The sequence below is a fragment of the Mus musculus genome, chromosome 10 (genome assembly GCF_000001635.26).
Source record: "Mus musculus strain C57BL/6J chromosome 10, GRCm38.p6 C57BL/6J".
NCBI lineage: Eukaryota > Metazoa > Chordata > Mammalia > Rodentia > Muridae > Mus > Mus musculus.
The window spans coordinates 127,935,259-127,961,526 of NC_000076.6; the positions used below are offsets into that span (position 1 = coordinate 127,935,259).

Sequence of the window (26,268 nt, forward strand, 5' to 3'; positions counted from 1 at the left end):
AAACAAACAAACAAACAAACAAAAAACAAAAAAACAAGCAAACAAAAAAAGAATAGCATTTAAATGGGAAATAAAATGTAATTTCAGCACTTTAAATGCAGAGGCAGAGGATCACAAGTTTGAGGATATCCTAGGCTATGGAGTGAATGAAAGGCCAGCCTGGGCCACACATTGAAACTCTGTTTCAAAAAGCCAAGATCTAACTCAACTAAAGCCCGTTTGCCTACCAGCTGTCTTAGGCGCATTCCTTTTGCTCTGAAGAGGCACCTTGACCAAGGTAACTTACAGAAGAAAGAGTTTATTGGGAAATTGCTTATGGTTTCAGAGAGTTGAGTCCATGATCATCGTGGAAGGGAACACGGTGGCGAGCAGGCACTGGAGCTGAGAATTTACCTGTGAAAACAACAATTAGCTCTAAAACGTACATAATTTGAGTCTTCTTTTCAGTTCTTCAAAGACAAGATCCTCTGTTTAGCCCAGTCTGACTTCAAACAAGCTTCCAGCATCCCTTTCCCAAGTGATGGGAACTCAGAAATGTACCACTATGCTCAGCTTATAACTTTTATTATTAGGATTATAAAATTGCAAGAAGTCAGTCATCTGGTGGTCACCCGGCAACTTCACTGCCCTCTACCTTCTTTACTCTGAAGCCATGACTAGGGTAACTCACGCAAAGTCAGGGCCTGTAATCACATGTGGCAAATATATACCAAGAATTAGACTTAATAGATGACTGATTTAGACTGTGTCTATTTCTTTTGGAAAGTATGTTACTGGCCTTGGCAGAGTTTCCCACTACTTCTGGAGTCACCGGGGCAAGCTCAATGGATACAATATCGGCTTGTTAATAAGAATTGAAAGTGGCCTGGAGAAATGGCTCATCGTGTAAAGAGTCTTGCTACTGGCAGCCAAGCTGGACAATCTGACTCAATTACCTGAACCCACATGGTGGAAGGAGAGATCTGACTTCCACAAGCCTCTACATGCACACCACGATACCCCTATTCTCCCAAATAAATGAATGTAGTTTCTAAGAATTAATGCAAAGATGTCTCAAGGCAATCAACAAATGTTGCTATTGCTTCTTTGTGGTAAATCTAACCTGTAACAATGAAAGGTCAGGACCGTGTCTCGTTCTGAGCACCTAACGCTGCAGTTGGGCATAATGCCCAGCGTGGGCTGATTGAGTTCAATTGAATCTTGAGCTGCAAAAGAAATGAGCTGGGTTAAGTACTGGACTGGGAGGAAACATTCTGAGCTGCAGTCTTACGAGCAATTATCTTCAGGGAGCGAGGTACTTGCTGTTCTTTTCTGCTTTATACTTCTGGCATTTTCCCCAAACCACGACTTCAAGGGCTGCAGCACAAGTTTGCTTCTAGAAAACGATGAGACCCTTCTCTCTCATTCTGTTTGGAAGTGTGGTTTTTACAGACACCATGAAGCCACACAGACATGCAAACACTGCTGCGTGTGTGCTGCGGTCCACCAATGGCGGACCACGTAGAGGCCGCGGTTCGTAAGATGACGTCACCTCAGACGTCACTGTGTCATGACCGTCTAAGTTTGTATAATACACTCCACGACTTTAGTACAAGGATGACAACCACTAGCACATTCTCTGAATGTGTTTCCATAATCAAGAAGCATGTGTCGTGGCTCTATAAAGACAATGAGGCAGCCCCGAGCAAGACCGACTTCCTTCCCTCTCCACTTCCCACTCCACACCGGGCTATGCTTTGACGCCTTCCAACTCACTATTTTAATTTACTGCCACATTTCCAAGCAATGTATTTGTGCGGTTTGTTTTTGATGTGGGTCTCATTTTCTATTGATTCTTCCTGTGGACTATGAGACTTCATCTGTTTCAGCGATCCACTCCTCCCCTTCCAAAGTATCAAGGTTAAAACTGAACAGAGAGATATGAAGCGTTACAGCATAAGGATTATGCAATCATTTCCAAGCTGTTTCGTTTCCCCTGGAGTTGATAACTGTTTTTATTTGCTTAGTTTTGGGTGTCCCTGTGACTTCCTGGCTTTGTTTATTGCTCTTCATGGACAAAACGCCATCATGCTGGGAACCAAATCAGAAAAGAAATAATTGTATCCTAGGATAAGCTCCAAGACCTGGAGGAAATGGAAGCTGGGTAAATTCGTGACATTAACAGAAATTAGAACAGTCTAATTCCTTGCCTTTGCTAACACTTTGACCTCAAAAAGTTAAAAGGAAGGGGCTGGAGATGGCTCAGCAGTTAGGAGCCTTCAATGCTCTTGCAGAGGACCTGGGTTCAGTTCCCAGAAACCACATAGCAGGAAAAAATAAAAAAATAAAAAATAAAAATTGTCTGCAACTCCAATTCCAGGGTCTCTGATGCCCTCTTCTGGTCTCTTCAGGCACTGCGTGAACAAACACAAACGGACCAAAAACAAAAAGCAAACAGAGAGAGAGAGAGAGAGAGAGAGAGAGAGAGAGAGAGAGAGAGAGAGAGAGAATGAATTGGTACATGCTACCACATGGATGGACCTTGAGGAGCTAAGTACAAAGGCCAAATATTATTTTAAATTTAACTCTCCCTAAGGATATTTGACTAGGAGTAGAGCATTGTTTGTGCAAGCTAAAGAAACTCCATTTTATACTAGGCAGCCATCTTGGTAGCCACTAGCCTTTTGTCTCTGACTGAAAATCCCTGAAAGATAAGTTCCTCATAACTCTGACTCAGTGACCCCCACCCAAAAATGTACAGCTGTGACTATCTACTTGCTATGATATATCTAGTTATATAATATATGATATATGGCACATGATGTATGACATATGACATGTATAACATGCTATATGATATATGATATCACGTGTAATATATAATACATATTATGTATAATATATAATGCATAGTAAATGAAATATAATAATAATATACAGTATGTAATAGGTAATGTATAATATATAATATAAAATGTATACTTATATGTACTGTATATAATATGTATGTGTTATATGCTATGTGTTATATTATGTATTGTATATTGTATGTTATATGTTGCTATATGTTATGTATGTATATATGTATTACATGCATTTAATATTATTATGTGTATATGTTTATATGTATTATATGTATGTGTATATTATATGTATTCTGTATTATATGTCATATAACATATTATATATTAATATTATATATATACATAATCTTCTATAAAGATACCAAAGATTGTTTTGAGTCACCTTAACTACTTAACTTGCCAGACAGGCCAATTTTTTTCTTGTTTTCATGGATATTGAAGGTCTTCTTGTGGTTTCACCTTTAAAGATTCTTCCCTCAACCCCCTTCTCACAGCAATCTCAAATTTGGCTCAGAGAGGATAGTTTGCCTGCATACACCTAGAATAAAATTAAATAAATCTTTTAAAATATTTTCTAAAATTTAACCAGAAGCATCCATTGGCCCAGGAAGATATCTCAACCGATTAAGCCCCTTGCCTCACAAACTCAAGGACATGAATTCAACCCAAAACCCACACAGAAGCACTAGGCACAGTAGCACATGTTTGTAATCTCAGTGCTGGGAAAGCAGAGGCAGGGGGATTCCTGGCCAGTCGGTCCTACCTCATTGGTGAGTCCCAGGCAAAAGAGAAAGGAACCTCATCTTAACATGGATGGACAGTGTTCCTGAGGATAACTCTCAAGATCGGTCTCTGGCCTCCACACACACGTTTGCTAATGTACCCATACCCATGTGAGCATGAACATACAGAGAGACATAGATAGACAGACAAAAGCAGACGTACACACATGCACACGCACATGCAAAGCACTTACTGCCTTTACAATGTCTATTCTCCCAAATCCAGGTATCTTCCAGGTCGAATATATTAAAGCTTAAGGGACAAGCTCCTAGGTTGGAATGTGGCCATTCAGTGGAAGGGAAAGGAAGATGTTGCAGGCAACCTCGCAGAATATAAGGAGGTTGCACTGACAATATGACGGTAATAACGAACAGAACCTCACTTCACTGAGCCAGGGGATCGTAGGACAGTCCAGTTGTCTGGAGTAAAACACAAGGAAGAATTCAAAAAGAGAATTAATGCCTCCTGTCAATCACTGCAAACCCCAGCTGCAGGAGAGGTTGAAGTTGAGCATTTGTATAACATCAGAGTGGAAAGTAGGAACAGGGAAAGCATGTGGGCAAGGTTGTTATTGTGTGACTAGAGGGATGGTCTCAGGATCTGCTGCTCTGATCCTGAGCTGACCCAGTAGAGATTGCATAAACAGAAAACCATTCACTTGAAGAGGAATAGTAAAATCGGTGGGAGAGCCGAGCGTTAGATCCAAGACATGGCACTAGGGTGCAGACCAGCATTCTGGCAAGGTTTAGCAGGGACAGATGGATTGAGGCCATAGGATGGAGTATGTCATCCAATGTCAGGAAGAGTTGGACAGACTGGTGTGGGAAGCCACATATGCCATTACAAGGTGGCGCTGGCTACCGCTGGCCATCACCCATAAGTTTGGGTAAACAACCAATGTGCGCATGTGCAGTAGAGTTTTTTTGCCGAGTCACTGCCTGGACCGAGGTATGTAAATGAGGTGCTGAATGCATGACCAATCGGGTGTAGATATGTAAATGAGGCATGTAAATGAGGTACTGGATGCATAGACCAATCGGGTGTGGACATGTAAATGAGGTACTGAAAGCATAACCAATCGGGTGTGAGACATGCCTCTCCTAGGCCTATATAAGCAGCGCCAGTTCTGGGGCTTGGGGTCTTTTCGCCTCTGCAATCAAGCTCTCCCAATAAATGTGTGCAGAAGGATCCTATTGTGGCATCTGTTTTGCTGGCGAATCAGACAGGCACATACTGGTATAAAACAAAAGACCAGGATGGTTGGTTTCCTGGGGTCCCTAAATACCACAGACAAACTTCAAAGAGCTCTGTGAGGTCAGTCAATGCTTGTGGAGGAGGGCCAGATTTCGGATACACCGATCCAGTCTCTAGACTGAATATGCAGAAATGTAGTAAACCTAGCACCATCACATGAAACCACCATTGAAGCCAGTGGAGCGCTATCTGCCTCTGGAACCTGGATAATGAGTCGGATCCCTGTACACAGAGACCTGGAGATAGTGCCTGTTTGTTTGTTTGTTTGTTTGTTTTATCAACTATAAACCCCTTTTCCAGAGAGGGAGACTGTGACTGTCACCACTGATAAACACTTCTCATTATGAGAAAGGAATGAGAATGGTTTTGATTGTGCAGTGGAAACCTGTGGCTTGTCCCAGAGGTAGGGATCACTTTGCTCTAGTCTGGAAGCTCAACAGAAGGAGAATTGGCTGGAGGCAGAGTCAGGCTCAGGCTCAGGCTCAGGCTCAGGCTCAGGCTCAGGCTCAGGCTCAGGGCCAGGGTCAGGATCAGGGTTAGGGTCAGGGTCAGGGTTAGGCTCAGGGTCAGGGTCAGGGTCAGGGTTTAGAGTTTAGGGTTTGGGTTAGGGTTAGGGTTAGGGAATGGATGAAGTTGGTTACGAAGCCATTTTCTCTGGCCTGCGCATGCTTTCTTTGCTTGGCTACTGTGCAAAGCTCACCCAGCCTTTCCAGGTCTCCCTGGTCAGACCCTGCAGCAGTCAGAGGTAATTTCCTCACAGCTTTTTGCAGTCTACCCCTGTCGGTGCCATGAGAGCAAACCCTTCCACTTTGGTATCAGCATTGGCTCCAGTAACAGACCTGGCTATGAGTTGCCATTCTCTCTGCACTGGGAAGCCCCCCTGGCCAGCTGCCACCTCCTAGGGCTCCAGCACCCTCCAGCCAGTGTCTTATCCTCGGTGGTCTGAGATCTGGGGGGGAGGGGTGGGAGTGTGTATCCTTGGAAGCACGGAGATTCAAATAACCTCAAGATGGAGAATTGGAGCTGCTTCCCACAGCTTCTACCTCCACCAAAGCCCAGGGCTGTTCTCTTATCTTTTCAATTCTCCCAATTAACCCGCTAGCAATAAACAAGCAATTTTTTACTTCTTTTATTTCTTAATTGTGTGCATGTGTGTGATGTGTGAGGCTGTGCTCATGTGACTATAGGTAACCCAGGAGGATGAGGGCATCAGTTACAACTGTAACTACAGGCAGTCGTGAGCTGCCTGGCATGGGCTCAGGAACTGATTTCTGGTCCTCTGAGAAAGCCATCTCCTCAGTCAAATTATTCTGTTTGCTTGCTCTTCCCCTGCCCCTATAGAGTCTTGCTGTGAATCCCAGACACCACCCACAGACCTAGATATGTACACACACACACACTGTATATGTATATATATATATGCATATATTATATATATATATCACATAAGTGCACACATAAGTGCACTATATATACATCTATATATTCATACATACACACATGTGCACACACATGAACACAATAAATATACATACATACATATACACATACATGCATGCAAGCACATACATACACATATACAATAATGTGCACTCATGCACACACCATATACATATTTTTCCTGTGCTAGAGACTGAACCACATATGCTAGGCAAGGGCTCTGACATGGATATGGTGAAGCAGTAATGTTTATTTTTAAGATAAATGATACTAGCATGGAAAATATATATGAGCTAGAAGAGGCTATTTTATAATTGTGTTAAACAAAAAAAAAAATGTTGACGGATAGAAATTACATAATTTAACAGGGAGAACAAAGTATGGTAAAAATGTCTCTCAAAGAGGACAGTAAATGTGAATGGTCACCTCTCCTATTGAAAGAAGTATTTCCAGTAATATTTTGAGTAGCTCCTGTAATTTTCTGTCTGCAAAATCCAAACTTAAGCCAGGTGAGGTGGCACATACCTGTTATGCCAGGACTCAGGCTGGAGGCAGAGAGATTGCCTACTGTGCACATCCTTTGAGCTTAAGGGTATTAACTATCAAGCCTAAGGGCCTGAGTTTGATCTCCAGGAACCCATAAGGTGGAAGGAAGGAGAGAACTGACTCCTGCACGTTGTCCTCTGACCTCTACACACAACACTCTACAATAAGAGCAAGCAAGCACACACACGTGCATACACACATAGGCACACACATATCACACATGTACACATGCACATGTGCACACACACACACACATAAAATATAAAATGAAAAAAGTTACAAGTTCAAGGCCAGGAGGATACATGGTAGGACCCTGTCACAAAAGAAAAAAAAATACAATAAAACAAAAAATGAAAAAAAAGAGAGAAAAATAAAAGGATAAATAAAAAAGGAGATATAAGATCATATCTGTATTGTGGTTAAGAAAATCAAGTATTATCACTGTATAAATCAAATTTCAGTATAAAGCTAAGAAGAAAACCGACTAGATCAGGGCCAAGAATGAAGCATGAGAAGTCAGGGTCAGCAAAGATATGGCACAATTACAGATTTCGGTGTTTGGCTATGAAACAGGTGCTTGCCAGGTGGTGGTGGCACACACCTTTGCTCCCAGCACTCAGGAGGCAGAGGCTGATGGCTCTCTAAGTTCAAGGTCAACCTGGTCTATAGAACAAGATGCAGGGCTACACAGAGAAACCCTGTCTCGAAAAAACAAAAACAGAAAAGGAAAGAAGGAGGGAGAGAGGGAGGGAGGGAGGGAGGGAGGGAGGGAGGGAGGGAGGGAGGGAGGGAGGAAGGAAGGAAGGAAGGAAGGAAACTGGTAGTTGTTAAATAGAATGCGTGTGCATGCATGTGTGCATGTGTGTTATGAGCATGCTTTCGTGTGTATGAGTGTTGTGTGCATGTGTGTGCATGTGTATGTGAGCATATGTGTATATACATGTGTGTTGTGGACATGCTTACATGTAAATGTGTGTGAGTGTTATGTGTGTACGTGTGTATGAGTATGTGCATGTGTGTGTGTGCATGCATGCATGAATGTGCAAGTGTGCATGTGTGTGCATGTGTGTGTAAATGTGTGTGTGTGTGTGTGTGTGTGTGTGTGTGTGTGTGTGTGTGTGTGTGTGTTTTACAGGCATGCTTGCATGCCCACAAGTGGCTATGATTGCCTGTGTAAGGAGGATACAGATGCAAACTGGAGTTCAGTATTTCCTACATCTCCGTGTTACTTTTTGAGGCAGAAGCGGGCACTGAGCCTGCAGCTCACTGGTTGGTAGGCTAGCTGCCCAGCAAGCTCCAGAAACCCTTCTGTTTGGCCCTCACACCCCTAGAACTGTAGTTACATACTTGCCCAGAACTTTTTAGTGTACACAGACCTGTAATGAAGAATCTATTATATACTATAGGGCTTTTTAGCCTTAGGTTCATATGGTGTACATTATAATAAACAACTGATAAATCAGATAAAGAAAATCCAGCTCTTTTTAACATATGAGTAAGCCTTGGGCTAATGATACATGGAGATACCGAGACGTACTTGAAGATTAAAGGCAGGGACTTTCTTGTCTCTTGTCTCAAATTGAAAAGACCAAACTAGGAAAATGCCCAACCACAAAAAACTGAGAGTATTTTTTTTGTTTTTTGCTGTTTTTGCAAAAGGGTCTCTTGTATCCCAGACTGGCTTCAAATTTACCACATAAGCAAGGATGACTTTGAACTGCTAATCCTCCTGCCTTCAACTCCTCGGTGCTAGGATTACAGACATGAACCACCATGCCCAGTCTTCTGGACTGATTGGGCTCAAACCCAGGGATCTGTGTATGTTTAGCAAGCATTCACTAACAGCCACACCCAGACCTTGTAGGTTGTCTTTTGGTTGTTGTTCTTGTTGTTGTTGTTGTTGTTGATGATGATGATGATGATGATGATGATGATGATGTTTTGGGACACATTCTTATGTAGTCCAGGCTAGCCTCCAATTTACTATGTAGCTGAGGATGACCTCGAATTCATGATCCTTCTGCTTCCACTTCTTTACCACTATGACTATGGCATATGCCATCATCATAACTGGCTGGAAAATATTAAAATATTATCTTAACTATCTAGTCAGAAATAAAACCCAAAATGAAACAACTGTCAAGAAAATAGAGTACTGGGGACTGGTGAGAAGGCTCAGCGGGTAAGAGTACTGACTGTTCTTATAAAGGTCCTGAGTTCAAATCCCAGTAACCACATGGTGGCTCACAACCACCCGTAATGAGATCTGACGCCCTCTTCTGGCATCAACAGTGTGATTATCTATAATAATAAATAAATCTTAAAAAAAAAAAAAAAGAAAATAGAGTACCACAAACATGTGAAATTTGGCCCAACTATGACATACAGTAAAGCTCGATAGTACAGCTACTTTAGAAAGCCTACTGATGATGGGTTGCAGGGATGGCTCAGAAGTTAAGAGCACAGACTGCTCTTCCAGAGGTCCTGAGTTCAATTCCCAGCAATCACATGGTGGCTCACAACCATCTATAATTGCGATCTGATTTCCTCTTCTGGTGTGTCTTTAGACAGTGACAGTGTAGTCATACACATAAAATAAATAAATTTTTAAATTTACGAAAGGAAGGAAGGAAGGAAGGAAGGAAGGAAGGAAGGAAGGAAGGAAGGGAGGGAGGGAGGGAGAGAGGGAGGGAGGGAGGGAGAGAGAGAGAAAGAGAGAGAAAGAGAGAAAGAAAGAAAGAAAGAAAGAAAGAAAGAAAGAAAGAAAGAAAGAAAGAAAGAAAGAAAGAAAGAGAAGACCTACTGATGATTTCCTAAAGTGGTAAACTTAGACACACAAACGTGTGCACAACTGTTGGCAGCTAGACATTCGTAACAGCTAAAAAATAAAAGCCCCCAAAATGTCTGTCAACTAACAAGTGGAGACGCAAAATGTGGTGTGTTTATACAGTCTGTAAATCGGCCGTGAAAATGAGTAGAGGGCAGGGTGGTGGTGCTTGCCTTTAATCCAGCACTTGGGAAGCAAGGGAAGGCAGGCAGGTATCTTGAGTTTGAGACCAGCCTGGTCTGCAGAGTGAGTTCCAGGACAGACTGGGTTACACAGTAAGACCCTGTCTCAAAAAAAAAAAAAAAAAAAAAAAAAAAAGTTAACATCACTGTCTTTCTTGTAAGTACCTTTTAATGTTTGCCTTTTCAGTGAGTGAGCTAAGCTGTTGCTGGGTCCACAGCTATTAGAGCCTAGCAGCCCCTCTTACAGACTAGCTGCACTGTCCTCAAAGCACCTTCAGACTGCCTGAGGCAAGTGTATCCCAGCTAATTACTTCAGGCAACTTGGCTTGGAGGACTCCCACCTAGCAATGACTAGTAACCCTGTATGACCCTGTACCACTGTGGCTATTCTCCATCATGACACAAGGTGGTGCACTTCCCCTGTGATTCAGCAAAAAAGCCTGCGGTTGGTATGGTACCAGGTTTAGGATCCATTGGTAAACTTGACCTGAGACTAGTGCATATGCAAAGCCCATAACAGGTGCACAGCTGTGCACGTGCAGGGCTGAATCCACACAGGAACCTCCCACATCCTTCCCATGGCTGTAATTGGAGTCCGTCTCAGAGCAGGCTGTTTGCCACAGAGGCCTATTTAGCACCTGCATCCAGTGTTGCAAAATGTTGCTCAACAATCTCCTAAATGTTCTTTGTGTTTCTGATCTTTACTGTGATTTCAGCTCGTGGGGTACAAAGAACAGACAGGACTCTGGCTTCCAGTTCTAATGAAGATAACAATGTTGACAATGAGATGTAGCTGAGTTACAGGGAGCCTAGGGTCTCTACAGTCAAGTCCCAGAATTCTAACACCAGCCAGCCCACAAGTATTTAAAAGACAGAGGCAGGCGAGCCATCTTTGGCTATATAGCCAGTTCAAGCCAGTTTTATGAGCTTCTGCCCCATTACCCCAAAATAACTGCAACTCTAAATGGCCACCAAAGAACTCCAGAAATAACCAAGAATGGACACTACAAAGAACCAAACTTGGTGGCCAACTCCTATAATCCCAGCACTTGGCAGGAGGATCTGTGAGTCTGAGGCCAGCCTTGTCTACACATCGAATTCCAGGACAGCCATAGCTAGAGTGAGACATGGTCTTCAAAACAAAACAAAAACACTAAAAGAAAGTTAAAAAAAATACAAAGAGTGATTGAGTATTAAGAAGGGGAATAGTAGGGCTGGAGAGGTGACTCAGTGGTTGAGAACACTGACTGCTCTTCCAGAGGTCCTGAGTTCAATTCCCAGCAACCACATGGTGGCTCACAACCATCTGTAATGGGATACGATGCCCTCTTCTGGTGTGTCTGAAGACAGTGACAGTGTACTCATGTACATAAAATAAATAAATGTGAAAGAAAGAGAGAAAGAAAGAGAGAGAGAGAGAGAGGGGAGGGGAGAGGAGAGGAGAGGAGAGGAGAGGAGAGGAGAGGAGAGGAGAGGAGAGGAGAGGAGAGGAGAGGAGAGGAGAGGAGAGGAGAGGAGAGGAGAGGAGAGGAGAGGAGAGGAGAGGAGAGGAGAGAGAGGAGAGGGAGGGAGGGAGGGAGGGAGGGAGGAAGGAAGGAAGGAAGGAAGGAAGGAAGGAAGGAAGGAAGGAAGGAAGGAAGGAAGCTTGAGACGTAGACCTCTGGTTCTGGGTTTGGAAGGCTGCTCTGTGAGTTTCTGTGACTCAGGGTTATCAGCTCTAGGAGTACTTGCTCATTCCAGAGTTTCTGTCCAGACAGAGCAAAGAATTCCAGCTACCTGTCTGTGATTCTCAATTATATGAGACCTCGGAACCTTGGCAACACAGTCACAGAAACCAGATTCTAGATTCATTGTTGCCTAGAGCTGACAGGAATGGCTGCTGATGGGTGCACAGTCCTTTCTGTTTGTTTTGCTTTTCTGGATTTTGTTTATTTTATCTACGAGTACACTGCAGCTGTCATCAGACACACAGAAGAGGGCATCGGATCCCATTACAGATGGTTGTGAGCCACCATGTGGTTGCTGGGATTTGAACTCAGAACCTCTGGAAGAGAAATCCATGCTTTTAACCGCTGAGCCATCTCTCCAGCAGCTTTTCGGGATTTTAATACAGTCCAGTCCAGAGGAGGATGTCTGGTTCATTTTAGCTCCTTCATTGCCAAAACCAGGGAGAAGGGACTGCCTCAGCTTCTCGGCCTTCTTGTCCGAGATGACCGGGTCGGGTCGTAAGCGAGCTGCCATGAATCTCAAACTTCTCATTATTCTTGTTCTTCTAGATCCTGAAAGATTTGGTGTTCCTTTTGCCTGTCAGTGAGTAGAAAGTCCTTCTTTAAGCCTGGCGTAGTGGGATTTGCTTTTAATCCTAGCGCTGTGGGGCAGAGGCAGTCGTGAGTTCATCGTCTACATAGACAGCTTCAGAGCGTTCAAGGTTATATAGTGAGACATTGTTTTTTTCTTTTTTTTTCTAAATAGGAAAAATTTATATTCAGTAATACTGTTAGAACCCCGTTTACCAATTAGCATACTTCATTCTACTGTGGCAATGGAAATTCAGTGAGCATTTGGCAAAGACAGTCAGATAACACTGTAAACAGACATATGTACAGGACAAGGGATGGCTCCAGCTCTTCTCATGTAACACTGCTGCCCTCAAGACTCCGGCTGTCACAGTGACGATCACAGGGTAGTTGAGTAGGACCCTCTCTGTGGGGGCTGCTTCTGTGGAGCCTCAGGGTCACTTCCTGAGTTCCCAGCATACCATCTTCTGCTTCGCTCTCACTGCCATCTGCCAAAGCGGGATTCAGAGACATTGGGCCAGATTTTCTGTGCAAAGGAAAACCAATGGCACTTTCCGGTAAGGAACTATCTATAAAACCTTCATCCGATGAGTGGAACAATTCATCGTCTCCTATTAGATGGCTGACAATGTGGATTCCATCAAAAGGAGGTCGGCTGGAGAAGTCCTGCTGGCCTTTTAGGCATCTGAGCTCATGAATCAGCTCTGCTATCTGGTCCTTCAGTTCCCTAATGTACTGGTTAGAGTCAGACCTGTTAAGCTGTCCTTGGAGCTTGCCTTCTTCTTTCTTTCTTTCAGGTGGCTGAGGTTGCTGGAGGCTGATGAACTTGATACAAGAGAGGAACCACCGTTTCTTCTTGACCCATTCACTGATCTTAAAGACTTACTGTCTGTCTCTATTAATCTGTTTTGTTCCTCCAGCTTAGCCAGGAGTTCTAAGTCGTCTGGACTCAACTTTGATGGGGAAGATGGTGACTGTGTTGGTGTTGACAGTGTGGTAGATGAGGATGTAGTGTGTAGTGAGGCAGATGGACTTGCCACCTGACTGGCCATCTGACTGACTGTGTGCGATACTGTGTTCTTCACCCATGAGAGAGTAGAACTCAGCTTTTTTGCCACCTTGTCTGTCGCCACAGTCTGCAGTCCAACTCCCAACAATGGTCAGCAACAGCTATGAATGGAAGTCCAAGGATCTAACAGTTGCTCTGTCCCATGAGGCAAGTAGGCAAAGGGAGAGAGGGAGAGAGGGAGAGAGGGAGAGAGGGAGAGAGGGAGAGAGCGAGACATTGTTTCAAACATTAAAAAAAAAGGAAATGTCTTTCACTGCCTCCCCTTGATTTGCTGAGGGTTGTTGATGGGGTTCTTGTGCTCTGAGGAAAAGTCCGGAGAACCCACAGCTACAGCAACCCTTTAAGAGCAGATAGAATGTTCTGGAGCTAGGTGGTATAGACAGTGGTGGCAGTTGCACCCCCTTTCAGATTTGCTGAAACCATGAATTGCATACCTTAAGGGTGGGGTTCATGGGGTGTGAAATAAATATCAATTCTAAAATGAAAAAAAAAAAAGAACATCAAAATAAACAGGCTGGCGATGTGACCCTGGCAAAGCATTTGTTCAACATAAGTGTAACTCTAAGCTTAACCTCTAACATCACTGAAAAATAAAAGGAGACAAAACCATGATGAAATAGCGGCAATGGTGATGCCGACTGTAAGCCTAGCCCTCGGAGGTGGAGTCAGGACTGTGATATCTGGACCAGCCTGGCCTACACACAAGGAGTCCTTGCCTTTGAGAGGAAAAAATTAGCTGGCTACTTTAGAAATAAAATTTTTAAAAAATTAGTAAGACTTGGAACCCATACCTCTTAATATCATAAAATTCCAAATTTCCAAAAGGGAGTGGCTTGATTTTTCACACCAACACATAGGATCGATGCCTGCTATAACTCTTGGCAGTTGAGTAGAGAAGAGGCTGAACAGACATTTTCAGTACATGTGTGCATTTTGATTATGACCATAGATGTCTGACAATGTTGTGGAATATCCCCCAGAGAAGACCATCAGACACAGGTTCAAACCAATAGGAAGTCTTAATTACCCGGCTGGTGACTACACTGGGTGGTTGGGACCTGAGAGTGGTCCTGTGCCTTTCTCAGGATGAACTTTTAAGCCCACCCTGCATCCTGGGTTGACACACCTCAGTTAGCAAGAACAGATAACCAAGAGAGGAACTACAGAAGCTAAAAAGCAAGGTTAGCACACTTAGGGGCTTTGCCAGAAATATGGACTTTGGCAAATCAGGTCTTTGTTTTGGCAAAGTCCATATTTGTTATGTGCCAAGTTTGGCAAGTATGCTAGGTTCCAAAGTCTGAATGACACCTCTGTAATGGTGTCATTTGGGCTAAGGTTTGGCAGCCTACTAAGGGTCTGGGAGCCTGTTATAGAAGCAGTTTGACAAAACCATTCAGAATGGAATGTGTGGGAGCTGTCAGGGCCCCAGCCCCTCAGACATTTGTCATAAGACTGAATCGCTCTCACATTCTGATACAGCCCATCATCATGTCTCTGACCACAAGGGATCGAGTATTCCTTCTTTTCAGAGCTATGGATTAAAAATTGTTGTAAGCCCAGCGGTCGTGGTGGTGGCACACACCTTTAATACCAGCACTTGGGAGGCAAAGGCAGGTGGATTTCTGAGTTCTAGGCCAGCCTGGTCTACAGAGTGAGTTCCAGGACAGCCAGGGCTACACAGAGGGGAAAAACAAAACAAAACAAAACCAAAACCAAAAACCAAAAAAAACAAAAAACAAAAAACAAAAACAAAAACAAAAAAAAAAACTGTCTCAAAAAAGCCAAGGGAAAAAAAAGTTGTTTTGATAGCAAGAACTTTAACAGAGCTTAGGCAAAGGCTGTACTTAGATAAAGCGTGAATGGAAATCTATTTCTTTATCTGAAGCACGATACATTCGATGCAAAGAATTCTTTTCATTGTGGAAAAACAAGAGAAAATAGATATTAATGTCTGTCCTACCATACTCCTGATTGGTTTAGGCTTGGGTGGTGGTAAGATGCCAAAGCTTTTAAATTCAGACTCCGTTTTAGAGACCCTGACCTAAGTTTGAACTCAGGTAAACTAACAGGCTGGTACCTAGCATTAATTTCCAAGTTGCCCCCCAACAAAACCTGAGCCTAGCTGCAGTCTCTAAGCTAATCCCCAACAAGACCAGACTTTCCAGGTTACTCCCTTAACAAGACCAGTGTCTCCAGGTTATTCCCCCCAACAAACCTGCACCCATGTTCCAAGCCCACCCCCTGCCTAACGACCACCAGTGCAGAGGGAGCAGACTGTCTGACTCCCAGCACCAACCAATCATGTTAAAAGCCACAGGAGCTTTTCAATTAGATGCTTGCACACACATTCCCTGCTTGCTACTTTCTATAAAGCCCTGCCTCGATAGACATTCAGGGCTCCCCCACCACTGTGTGATGGTGGTACGTTGTGGGGGAGGGGCCCGGGGGGCAAGCTAGCTCAAATAGAATAAAGACCCTGCTGTGAGTTGCATCAGATTGGCTCCTGTGTGTGTGTTGGGGGAATCACATAACCTAGCATTTCCCTGGGACAACAGTGGCCAAACCTGACCAATGGGAGTCAAGTCTGGGCTTTGTGCCGCAATGTCTGGGGTCTCACTACTGGCCAACCTGACAGGGACTAAATTGAGAATGATATTGACACAGAATGAGTAGAGACACAGGAAGAGGGGACACTGTCCTAACGTCCATCCTCTGTCACTTTGGACATGTTCTTCTTTAAATGTTCTGTCTTTGAAATTAAAGTTGTACACTGAGATGAACCTCTGTCTCCACCTTCTCCTGCATTCTCTGGGTTCCCTATCCTGGCTCCACTGGAATGAGCCCAGAGCTGGGAAGGAGGGTTTGAGTTGCTACCTCGGAACTGTGTAATAGGTAATTCAGTGACACCGGGTGGTATAAAAACCCTTGACAAACGTGAGTCTCCGTCTCCTGTGAAATTGCAGTGGCTTTGTGCCTGTGCTGCTTGCTTTGTGGCTGTGGGTAGACAGCACTGGCTGCTGATCTACACGTGCGTTCTGTGACATGCGTGCGTACCTGTTCAGTCCTACCTATCCTGTACCTGAACCCACTTGTTATCTGAACAAATCCTGTTTGCCTAAGCCACTTTGGACTCGATTTTGTCAGTCACAAACAAAGCTGGATCCAGGAGAAGAGGGTTCTCTTTAGTCACTATGGCCTTTCCTAGAACGGAGGGTAAACATTGAAGTGTGTGTTCTTTTTCCTTTGGGAAGGTACATATACACATGAAATTATTATTTTTTTAAGTTTGTGTGTGTGTGTGTGAAGGGTATGCATGGCCAGGTGTGTGAATAGAGGTCAGAGGACCTCTTTTGAGAGTTCTTGCTGAAACAGATCCCTCTTGTTGTTTCTATCTCTGTACTGTGTACTCCAGACTTGCTGACACCATTGTAGGCGAGTCTCTGGACTCTACATCCCATCACCCCCATGGGACTGCTAAGTGTGCCCTTCCCCCAACCGTAGATGGGCTAAATCAGACCTTGTTTTGCCACAGTCGGCTTAGCCCACCAAGGGTGGAGTCTTCCGACCTAGGTGAAGTCTATTGTCCTGCCACATCTACAGCTTCCTGCAAGAAGCCACTGCCTGCTAAGCAGCTGAGCTTGCTTTCCTTACAAAGTGACAAGATCCTGGAAAAGTAGGGGATGGGTTCCCCCTCCCCTCTTTAAATTCAGACTTAAGAACTAAACATTGGGCCTTGATCAGAAACTCTGTCTTGGTCTCATTCCTCTCTTGTCCATCCTTCCCATTCATCCCCAGCTCTCCTTTCAGGAGCCCAGTTCTCCATGGCTCTTACAGGAGCACAGAGTCTGACATTTATCCAGGACAGCACAGTTGGGGATATGTTTGCCACCCCCGCCCCACCACAACCATCCAGAATGAGCCGCATCTCACTTACTTTGTCGTCTTAGGCACTGGTGCTGTGAAGAGATACCATGACTGAGGCAACTCTTATAAAAGAGACCACTTAATTGAGGGCTGGCTTACAGTTTCAGAGATTTAGTCCATTATCATCAAGGCAGAACACATGGTGACGTGCAAGCAGACACTGGAACAGTAGCTGAGAATATACAGCCTGAGCAGTAAGCAGAGAAAGAGACTCTGGGCTTGGCAAGGACTTTTGAAACCTCAAAGCCCACCCCAGTGACACACTTCCTCCAATAAGGCCATGCCTCCTCATCTTTCTAATCCTTCCAAATAGTAGTCACTCCCTGGTGGCTAGCATTCAGATATATGAGCGTCTAGGGGCCATTCCTATTCAAACCACCACACTTGTCTTCTAATTCATCTGCATTAATTTGGTTAAACCTATTTCTCTGAGATGTGGCTCTTCTAGTGACAGGGAACTTGAACTTGGTTCTGGGCAAGGCTTCAATCACCCCCTTACTTTGCAATTTGAGGCATTTGGACATGATGATATAGCAGTTATGAGCTCTGGGGCTTCCCAAAAGCACCCTACACACCTGTCTAAGTTTGGGGCATCCTTGAGATCCTGAAAAGCCATCAAAAAACTGGACCAAGTGTCTTATGGTAACTCACCCATGTAACTGGCAGTATACATCCAAGAGAAGCTACTGTTTATGGCTTTTGCGTACCAGGTTCCAATGAAAAAGGAAGCTAGTCAGTTTACTTGGCTGCAGAAGGAACTTCTAGCTTTCTGTGTCATGTTCCAATTTTATTATTAAAAGATTTATTTATTTATTTTATGTATGTGAGTACACTATAGCTGTCTTCAGACACACCAGAAGAGGGCATCGGATCCCCTTACAGATGGTTGTGAGCCACCATGTGGTTTCTGGGAATTGAACTCAGGACCTCTGAAAGAGCAAACAGTGCTCTTAACCTCTGAGCCATCTCTCCAGCCCCATGTTCCAATTTTAAACATAATTTTAAAATATTGTTTCAAATTAGTAATAAAAAAAACTTTCTCTCTCTCTCTCTCTCTCTCTCTCTCTCTCTGTGTGTGTGTGTGTGTGTGTGTGTGTGTGTGTCATGGCATATATATGAAGGTCAGAAGGTGATGTTTCTCTCTCCTCACTGTGGGCTCCAGGGATTGAACTCAGGTCATCAGGATTATGCAGCAATTGCTGTTACCTGCTTAGTCATCTCACTGGCCTATAATCATGTATTTATGCAAAGTGTGGCGGTGTGTATCCAATCCCGGCAGCCAGGCCGTTGAAACATCTCCAGGGCAATGCCTATCTGGGCTTACAGTGAGTTAAAAGCCAGTTTGAACTGCATGGAGAGATGGCTGCCTCCAGAGCAGCAATAAAGGAAACACATAACTTTATAATCTGAATCAAAGAATTTTAAGAGAAAATATAACTTTTAAGAAATGACAGTAAAGGGGGCAGGAGAGATGGCTCAGCGGTTAAGAGCACTGACTGCTCTTCCAGAGGTCCTGAGTTCAATTCCCAGCAACCACATGATGGCTCACAACCATCTGTAATGGGATCTGATGCCCTCTTCTGGTGAGTATGAAGATAGCAGCAGTGTACTCAAATAAATAAAATAAATAAATCTTAAAAAGAAAGAAAGAAATGACAGTAAGAACATGCCCCCCCACTCCCACCCTGATCCCCGTCCAGTGTTAGAAGCCACTTCTTTCACACACCCACGCTTGGACGATCCTCCCTCTCTGTACTCAAAATGTGTGAATTGTGTGTCATATGATTTTTGTCTTTCTGGTCCCTGTTAATTGGGCCAGAAATAAAGACAGCCAAAGCCCACAGGTTTCTTTACCCTGACCGGTAAGGCCTGGGTCCCAGAAACCTGACTGGAAGGTTAAAGGAACAAAGACAGACAGACACTGAAGGGATCAAGCTAGGCGCAACATAGAGATGTGTGTATGGAACCCTGGGGTTGAGTGGGCTGTACTTGGATGGAGGCGAACAGCTTCAAAGCAGCAACTGAAACTTCAGGCTTTCACCGCACACAACATGGAAAGGAGGACTTAGCTCAGATGCTGTCTTTCGGCAGCAGCCACGGGCTTTAGACATCGGGACTAGAGGAGGCTTTGCCATTTCTCTGAGCCTGACCCTTGCATTCCCATGGGTCCAAGGCCTTGGTCTTAACCCGAGTCAGATGATGGACATTCATTCAGGACCTGTTTGGGTTGAGGCAGGTAGCATAATTGAAAGTGTCAGCCCCTGCTGTGTATAGTGAAAGACCTGTAATTCCAGCCTCTCGGTGGTTTAAGCAGGACGGCCACGCCAGGAGTTCAAGACCAACCTGAGCAAAATAGTGACACCTTGCCTTAAAAATAAGCAAAGACGAAGACCTCCACTGTTACGGTTTGATTGTGAAATGGCTCCCACCCCAGTTCATGTCCTTGAACACTTGCTGTTTGGGAGATTGCAGAAACCCTCTGCTGAGCCTTACTGGGGTGTGAGCCTTACAGCTCTACTCTACTGCCCAGATGTGAGCATGTCCCACTGCTGTGGGCTGCCCACCACGACGGACTGTACTCTCTCAATCTGTAAGTCAGGCTGACATGCTCCTCCATTCGCTCCTGTTTTGTTTATTTGTTATCATAAAGAAGACTTTCAAATAGCCCAAGTTTCTCTTGAACTCATAATATCCATGTCTGACCTTGATCTGAACTCCTGCTGAGGTTACAGGCTCGCACCACCACACCCAGCTCTTAAGTTGCTTTTATCTGGTATATTCTGTCAGAGCCAAGAGTAACGAATACACCCAATCAGCTGCCAATGTGAAGGTGACTCACAGGGTGGGCCCAAGAGGCTGCAGGTGAGTAAAACAAGGACAGAAAGGCAGGGTTGAGAGCAGAGATCCTTGGAACCTGAGCCTATCTCCCTGGCTGGATATACAAGTTGCTTTGGCTTGGAGAGTTCTTTTTAACCTTCTGTTCTTCGACCTTTCCCTGGCTTTGAACTGGAACTATGTTCATAAGTACAGTCCTAAAGACACACCTCTACTATGGTCTGAGAACACATAATTCTTTTGTTTAACCTCACAGAAGGAGTTAGGTTGTGTCCAGATTTCTCTCCACTCTGACTATAAGATGGAACTGGGATTTTGGTGTTGATGGGATATAGATAAGATTTGCATGCACTAAGCCAATTCTGTACTGGAATGCTACTTCAACAAGTTGCATGAGAGTAAATGGGTCTGCTGTGTTCCATGGGTGCAAAATTTACAGCGATGAGAAACAGGCCGGTCGTTGTATAGGTGTAGGTGGGTGGGGGAGTGACTTAGAGACATGGATGGGAAAGCATGGAAAGATGATGAAACTGTATCTTGGTGCTGATGGTAATTACACCTGTTGGTGTGTTCAAATCCATAGGGTATACACCAACAGTTCATTGTAATGAATGATAACGTAAATATTTGAAAGGAAATGAAAAGGATAGAGAGCTTCGTTAATTCAACTTCAAAAGTCCTATTATTTGTGACAATGAATATGGACTCTTGTCTCCAGAAGGAAAGTGAGATCTGGGTCCTGATTTTATTGCTTCTGCCAGGCTCAGCAGTGAGATTCTGGCTATATAGCCCTCGGCTTTCCGAGAGTTAACCTTGATTTTATTCATTTTGTGAATTCTGTTGTATGACTGAGTGTTTCCTGGGGATGTCAGCTCATAGTACATATCACATTTCATAATATAAAGTTTTCCCGGAGGTTCATAGAAAGCAATTAAAATAAATATATATATATATATACCGGGTTACCAACCACACATTCTCTGGGATGAGGAGGAGCTGTTCTGTTGGTGTGCCCACTAGGTGGCAGTGTGGAGTAAAGTAGGGCAGGGATCTCAAAGAAGGTGGAAATTCTTGATCCAAAACCTGCTCAAGGACCAGTTGGCTTCTCACACCCATGGCTTGTTAAGCCACAGAGCTGTGCGGAGTCCCCTGTTGTGGAACACTGCGGTCCAGGAGTGGCACACCTGAACCCGAAGCAGCCTTGAGCACCCTTAGGAGACCTTCCCAAAGCTAGGCCTGCTGAACATCCCTTCAGAGGAGTGAAGAGGGTCACCATCCCCTCACCTGAGCTGCCAGCCACTCAGTTCCTCCTACCCCACCACCCCAGGCCCAGGTGTATGTAATCTTGATGCTCGAGGTTCCGGGAGAGGTGCGGGGGAGGGGATGCTAGCGGTACAGGAGGTGAACTCGGTGTAGCAGCAACTTTTGCGAGTCATCGCTTACACTGGTGCTGGCTTTGGACACAATGGCAAGAGTCACTCGCGCTCCCACAAGTGCCCCTGCACTCACGTTTCTGTAGGAAACCCCAATAAACTCACTGGCTAACTTTCGTTGCTTGTGTAGTTCCTGCGACAAAATACCTCTACAGGCAACTAAAGGAAGCCGTTGCAGCTCACCCATTCAGGGAACACGACACATCAGGACAGGGAAGTGTTAGAAGACAGCTGTTCACCCTGTATGAGAATGGTGAATGATAAATTCTTGGACTCAGCTCATTTTATCCCTCCCCCCCCCCACACACACACACACATTCACGCACCTCTTGAGAGAAAAGCATATTTATTTACTATCAAGGTCACTTTCTCCTTACCGGTACAGATGTTAGAGGTCTGGAATTTGACACCAGAAGATGGGAGTTGCTCAAAGGACAATGCCCATGCACAGCCTAGGTATTGAGGACTTGTTTCCCTCTGTTTAGAGCCTGTGAGACCCAAAGTCACTATGAAGGGGGATAGTCTCGGCCTTGTGCACGCCGAGGTAGGAGAGGCCATCCAGGCAGGGGACTAATTATTATTATTATTAGTTTGTCATTAGTCTTAGCAATTTGTGTAGACATTTGCTCCAGAAGATTGCTAAACACGGTTACAGAGTCAGCCTCTGAAGTAGGCATAGTTAGGGAGGAACTCGGATGTGGATCACCGGAAGAATGAGCTTGGAAGAGTTGACATGTTCTTATGGGAACCCTGTGTAGGTATTTATGAAAAGGTATTTACCTAAGAAGCAAGCTTGGTTTCACGCTTACCCGCCTTCACACCTGACAATGTCATCTCTTGCTCCCTTGTGTGCTCTGACTCCACCACAGTCCCACTATGCCCATCTGCCTTGATCACTTTGAATAGGTACTCTTTCAGACTTACCAAATCCAGATTGTGAGCGCCTTCTCGTCTACTTACTATCTTCATCTTGCATCTACTAGATTTAATTGTCAAGACTCCAGAAAGAGAGCTCGGAAGTTGTCACATTCAGTAAAGTGCTCACTTTGAAAGTTTGATCCCCAGAAGACACTTTTTAAGAAGGCAGGGTATACAAGCCTGGCCTGGTGGCACACACCTTTAATCCTAGCACTGGGGATTAGCAGAGACAGGAGGATCTCTGTCAGTTCAAGGCAAGCCTGGTCTACAAAGAGAATTCCAGGAGAGACAGCTACACAGAGAAGCCAACCCTACCCCAAAGACAGACAGGAAGAGAGAAAGACAGAAAGAAAGAAAGAAAGAAAGAAAGAAAGAAAGAAAGAAAGAAAGAGAGAGAGAGAGAGAGAGAGAGAGAGAGAGAGAGAAAGAAAGAAAGAAAGAAAGAAAGAAAGAAAGAAAGAAAGAAAGAAAGAAAGAAAGAGGAGGAGGGTGGAAGAAGGAAGGAAGGAAAGAAGGGAGAAAAGAAGGAAGGAATCCTGGGTATTTGTGGTCCCAGGTCCCAGAACTGATGAGGCAGAGACAGGAGGATCTCTCAACTCCCTGGCCAGCCAGTCTAGCCCATTTAATGAGTTCCAGACCAATGAAAGACTCTGTCTCTAAAAATGATAGTGTCTGAGGTATGGTATCTAAAGTTGCTCTTTGCCATCCCCACCCCCACCCCCCCCAGGCCACACACACATACTCACCACAGGAGACAGAAGACCATGCTCACAAGACTCCAGTAAAAGATGACTTTTTTCAATGTAACTTTTTAAAATGGATTATTTAAGGGACCAGAAACTTTTGAGAAATGTAATTGAAAAATAAACGCCAGCCGGGCGTGGTGGCTCACGCCTTTAATCCCAGCACTTGGGAGGCAGAGGCAGGCGGATTTCTGAGTTCAAGGCCAGCTTGGTCTAAAGAGTGAGTTCCAGGACAGCCAGGGCTACACAGAGAAACCCTGTCTCGAAAAAGAAAGAAAGAGAGAGAGAGAGAGAGAGAGAGAGAGAGAAAAGGAAAGAGAAAAAGAAAAAGAAAAAGAAAAAGAAAAAGAAAAAGAAAAGAAAAAAACGCCTTTAATCCCAGCACTTGAAGCCAGCCTGGTCTACAGAGTGAGTTCCAGGCCAGCCAGAGCTACACAGAAAAACCCTGACCCCCCCCCCAAAAAAAAAGAGAAAAGACAACAAAAATCACATTCCACCTGAAACTCCCTATTTTAGACTTATCTTAACCAAAGAGTATTCAGCAAAATCCTCATGTCTTAGTAAAAAAATGATATGAAGGAAACAGTGAGCCGAAACACTCATCTTTAAGATGTCATCTAGAAGAGGCACACAGTAGATAGATTTTCATTCTTCAAGCCTGAAATCTTTAAAAACTGGTTTGGTTTGGTTTGGTTTGGTTTGGTTTGGTTTGGTTTGGTTTGGTTTGGTTTGGTTTGGTTTGGTTTGGTTTGGCTTGGCTTGCTTTGCTTTGCTTTGCTTTGCTTTGCTTTGCTTTGCTTTGCTTTGCTTTGCTTTGCTTTGCTTTGCTTTGCTTTGCTTTGCTTTTTTGAGATGGGTAATGTCCCCTTCCAGGGGTTCATGGGTAAGCTTGCGGCTAGCTTGAGCAGGTGTCGTAAGCAGCTGCAGTAGGTTCAAGGACTATGAGTTTATTGAGGGACATACAAACACACACACACACGTGGGCGCATTAAGGGAAGGACCTCCACCAAATGTCCCTGTCTGGGACTGAGAGGTCAAGGGCTGCAAGGACAGAACCTGACATTGCACACTTGGCTCTGGAAGCTCTCCTCCCTCCTCCTGTACCATCTCGCTCCACCTCGCTCTCTACTGGCAGAGCATAGTATGGCATCATAATCGGTGTACAGAGCAGGCTTTGAGGAATAACTTGGAGAAGCCCTGGGTTGGTGTTGACACACTTGGTAAACTGCCCCAACACCATTTCATAAGGTCTCATTCTCCCTGCAGTGATCTGAAACACTGTCCTTTTATTTCATATATTTGTGGTCCTGAGACAGGATAGACAGGAAAAATTAAGGGGACACAGGAAAAGAGCCACACCTCCTTCTGGGATCTAGTTTGTCTTTCTTCCTCTCTTTCTTCCTCTCTTTCTTTCTTCCTTTCTTTCTTTCTTTCTTTCTCTCTTTCTTTCTTTCTTTCTTTTAAGATTTTTTTAAGAAGTGCCCAAGTGAAGACACCTCAGTCCCACTTGGAAGAGAGAAAAAAGCAATCACAAATGGAAAGGGAGGGAAGAACCTGGGAGGGAAAGTGGATGGGGTTGGGAGTAGGGAGGAGAGGGGAACCTGACCTGGTATTAGGTGAGGGGAAAGGACTGAAGCCCTGAGGGCCAGCAGAAAGAATATAAACAGGGCAACCTCAGGAAATAGGAAGTTGAGGGAACCCCCCCCCCAGAGTGCACCAGAGACCTGGGAGGTGAGAGACTCCCAGGACTCAAAGGAAAGGACCTTAGATGAAATGCCAGAAAGTAGGGAGAGGGAACTTATAGAGCCCACCTCCAGCAGAAAGACAGGACATCAAATGAAGGATGGGGTTACCATACCACAGTCACATCTCTGACCCATAATTGTTCCTGTCTGAAAAAATTGCAGGGATGGAAATAGAGAGGAGCCTGAGGAAAAGAAGGTCTAGCTACAGGCCCAAAGTGGGATCCAGCTCAAGGGGAGGTCCCAAGGCCTGACACTATTAATGAGGCTATGGAGTGCTCACAAAAAGGAATCTATCAAGACTGCCCTCCAAAAGACCCAATAAGCAGCTGAAAGAGTCAGATGCAGATATTTGCACCCAACCAAACCAACGGACAGAGCAGCTGACCCCTGTTGAATTAGGGAAGGCTGAAAGAAGCTGAGAAGGGCAATCCTGTAGGAGGACCAGCAGTCTCAATTAATCTGGAGCCCCAAGATCTCTCAGACACTGGACCACCAAACAGACAGCATACACCAGCTGATATGAGGCCCCCAACACATATACAGTAGAGGACTGCCGGTTCTGTGTTCATTCAGAGATGATGCACCTAACCCTCTAGAGACTGGAGGCCCCAGGGAGTTTAGAAGTTAGATGAGGTGGGGAGGGGGGCGTCCATGTGGAAATGAGGTGGAGTAGGGAGGAGGTGTGGGAGGGTGGATGGGGGTGGTCGGGTGTGAGCGCCCAACTCGCCAACAAAACAGACGCCACAACAGGATCCTTCTGCACACGTTTATTGGGAGACCTTGATTGCAGAGGCAAAAAGACCTGGAGCCCAGAATTGGTGCTGCTTATATAGGCCTACGAGAGGCGTGTCTCACACCCGGATTGGTTATGCATTCTACCTCATTTGCATGTCTCACATCTGATTGGTTATACTCTCAGTACCTCACAGAACCTCATTTACATGTCTCTCATCCGATTGGTTATACTCTCAGTACCTCACAGAACCTCATTATCATGCCCGGGCCAGGCAGTGACTTGGCAAAAAACTTTACTGCATATGTACACATTGGTTGTTTACCCAACCTTATGTGTGGTGATCAGCAGTTGCCAGCGCCTTGTAATGGCATATGTGGCTTCCCACATCTGGGGAATGGAATATCAAGTGTAAAAAAAATAAATTAAAAATAAAATAAAAATTTTTTAAAGATTTTCTTATTTATTTATGTGAGTACACTATCACTGTCTTTAAACACACCAGAAGAAGGCATCAGATCCCATTACAGATGGTTGTGAGCCACCATGTCGTTGTTGGGAATCCTCTTGAAGAGCTGTCAGTGCTCTTAACCGCTGAGCCATCTCTCCATTCCTAGTTTCTGTTTCTTGCTGGCTGAGAAATAGTGTTCATTTTCCTGAAGACATCTCAAAAGAAGGTGTAAAAGACAGCAGATG

General features: G+C 44.5%; 1 long non-coding RNA gene, 1 other non-coding gene and 1 pseudogene across 6 annotated transcripts; all 3 read right to left on the minus strand.

Annotated features, from left to right (window-relative positions):
* Window positions 1–282: 282 nt before the first annotated feature.
* Gm40805 lies at window positions 283–17,257 on the minus strand. 5 transcript variants are annotated; one of them, XR_872186.1, is made up of 5 exons: window positions 17,176–17,257; window positions 3,820–4,045; window positions 3,226–3,381; window positions 1,103–1,205; window positions 283–393 (listed from the first exon to the last, which is right to left on the minus strand). It is a non-coding gene; the product is annotated as a predicted gene, 40805 (long non-coding RNA). The 5 variants fall into 5 exon arrangements; XR_872187.1 differs by lacking the exon at window positions 17,176–17,257 and adding an exon at window positions 8,724–8,754; XR_872189.1 differs by lacking the exons at window positions 3,226–3,381; window positions 3,820–4,045 and having other exon boundaries at window positions 17,176–17,248.
* On the minus strand, window positions 12,355–13,305 carry Gm15900 (predicted gene 15900; annotated as a pseudogene).
* Window positions 17,258–17,786: 529 nt separating the features above from the next.
* Gm23996 lies at window positions 17,787–17,917 on the minus strand. The gene has a single exon (XR_003949077.1). It is a non-coding gene; the product is annotated as a small nucleolar RNA SNORA70 (small nucleolar RNA).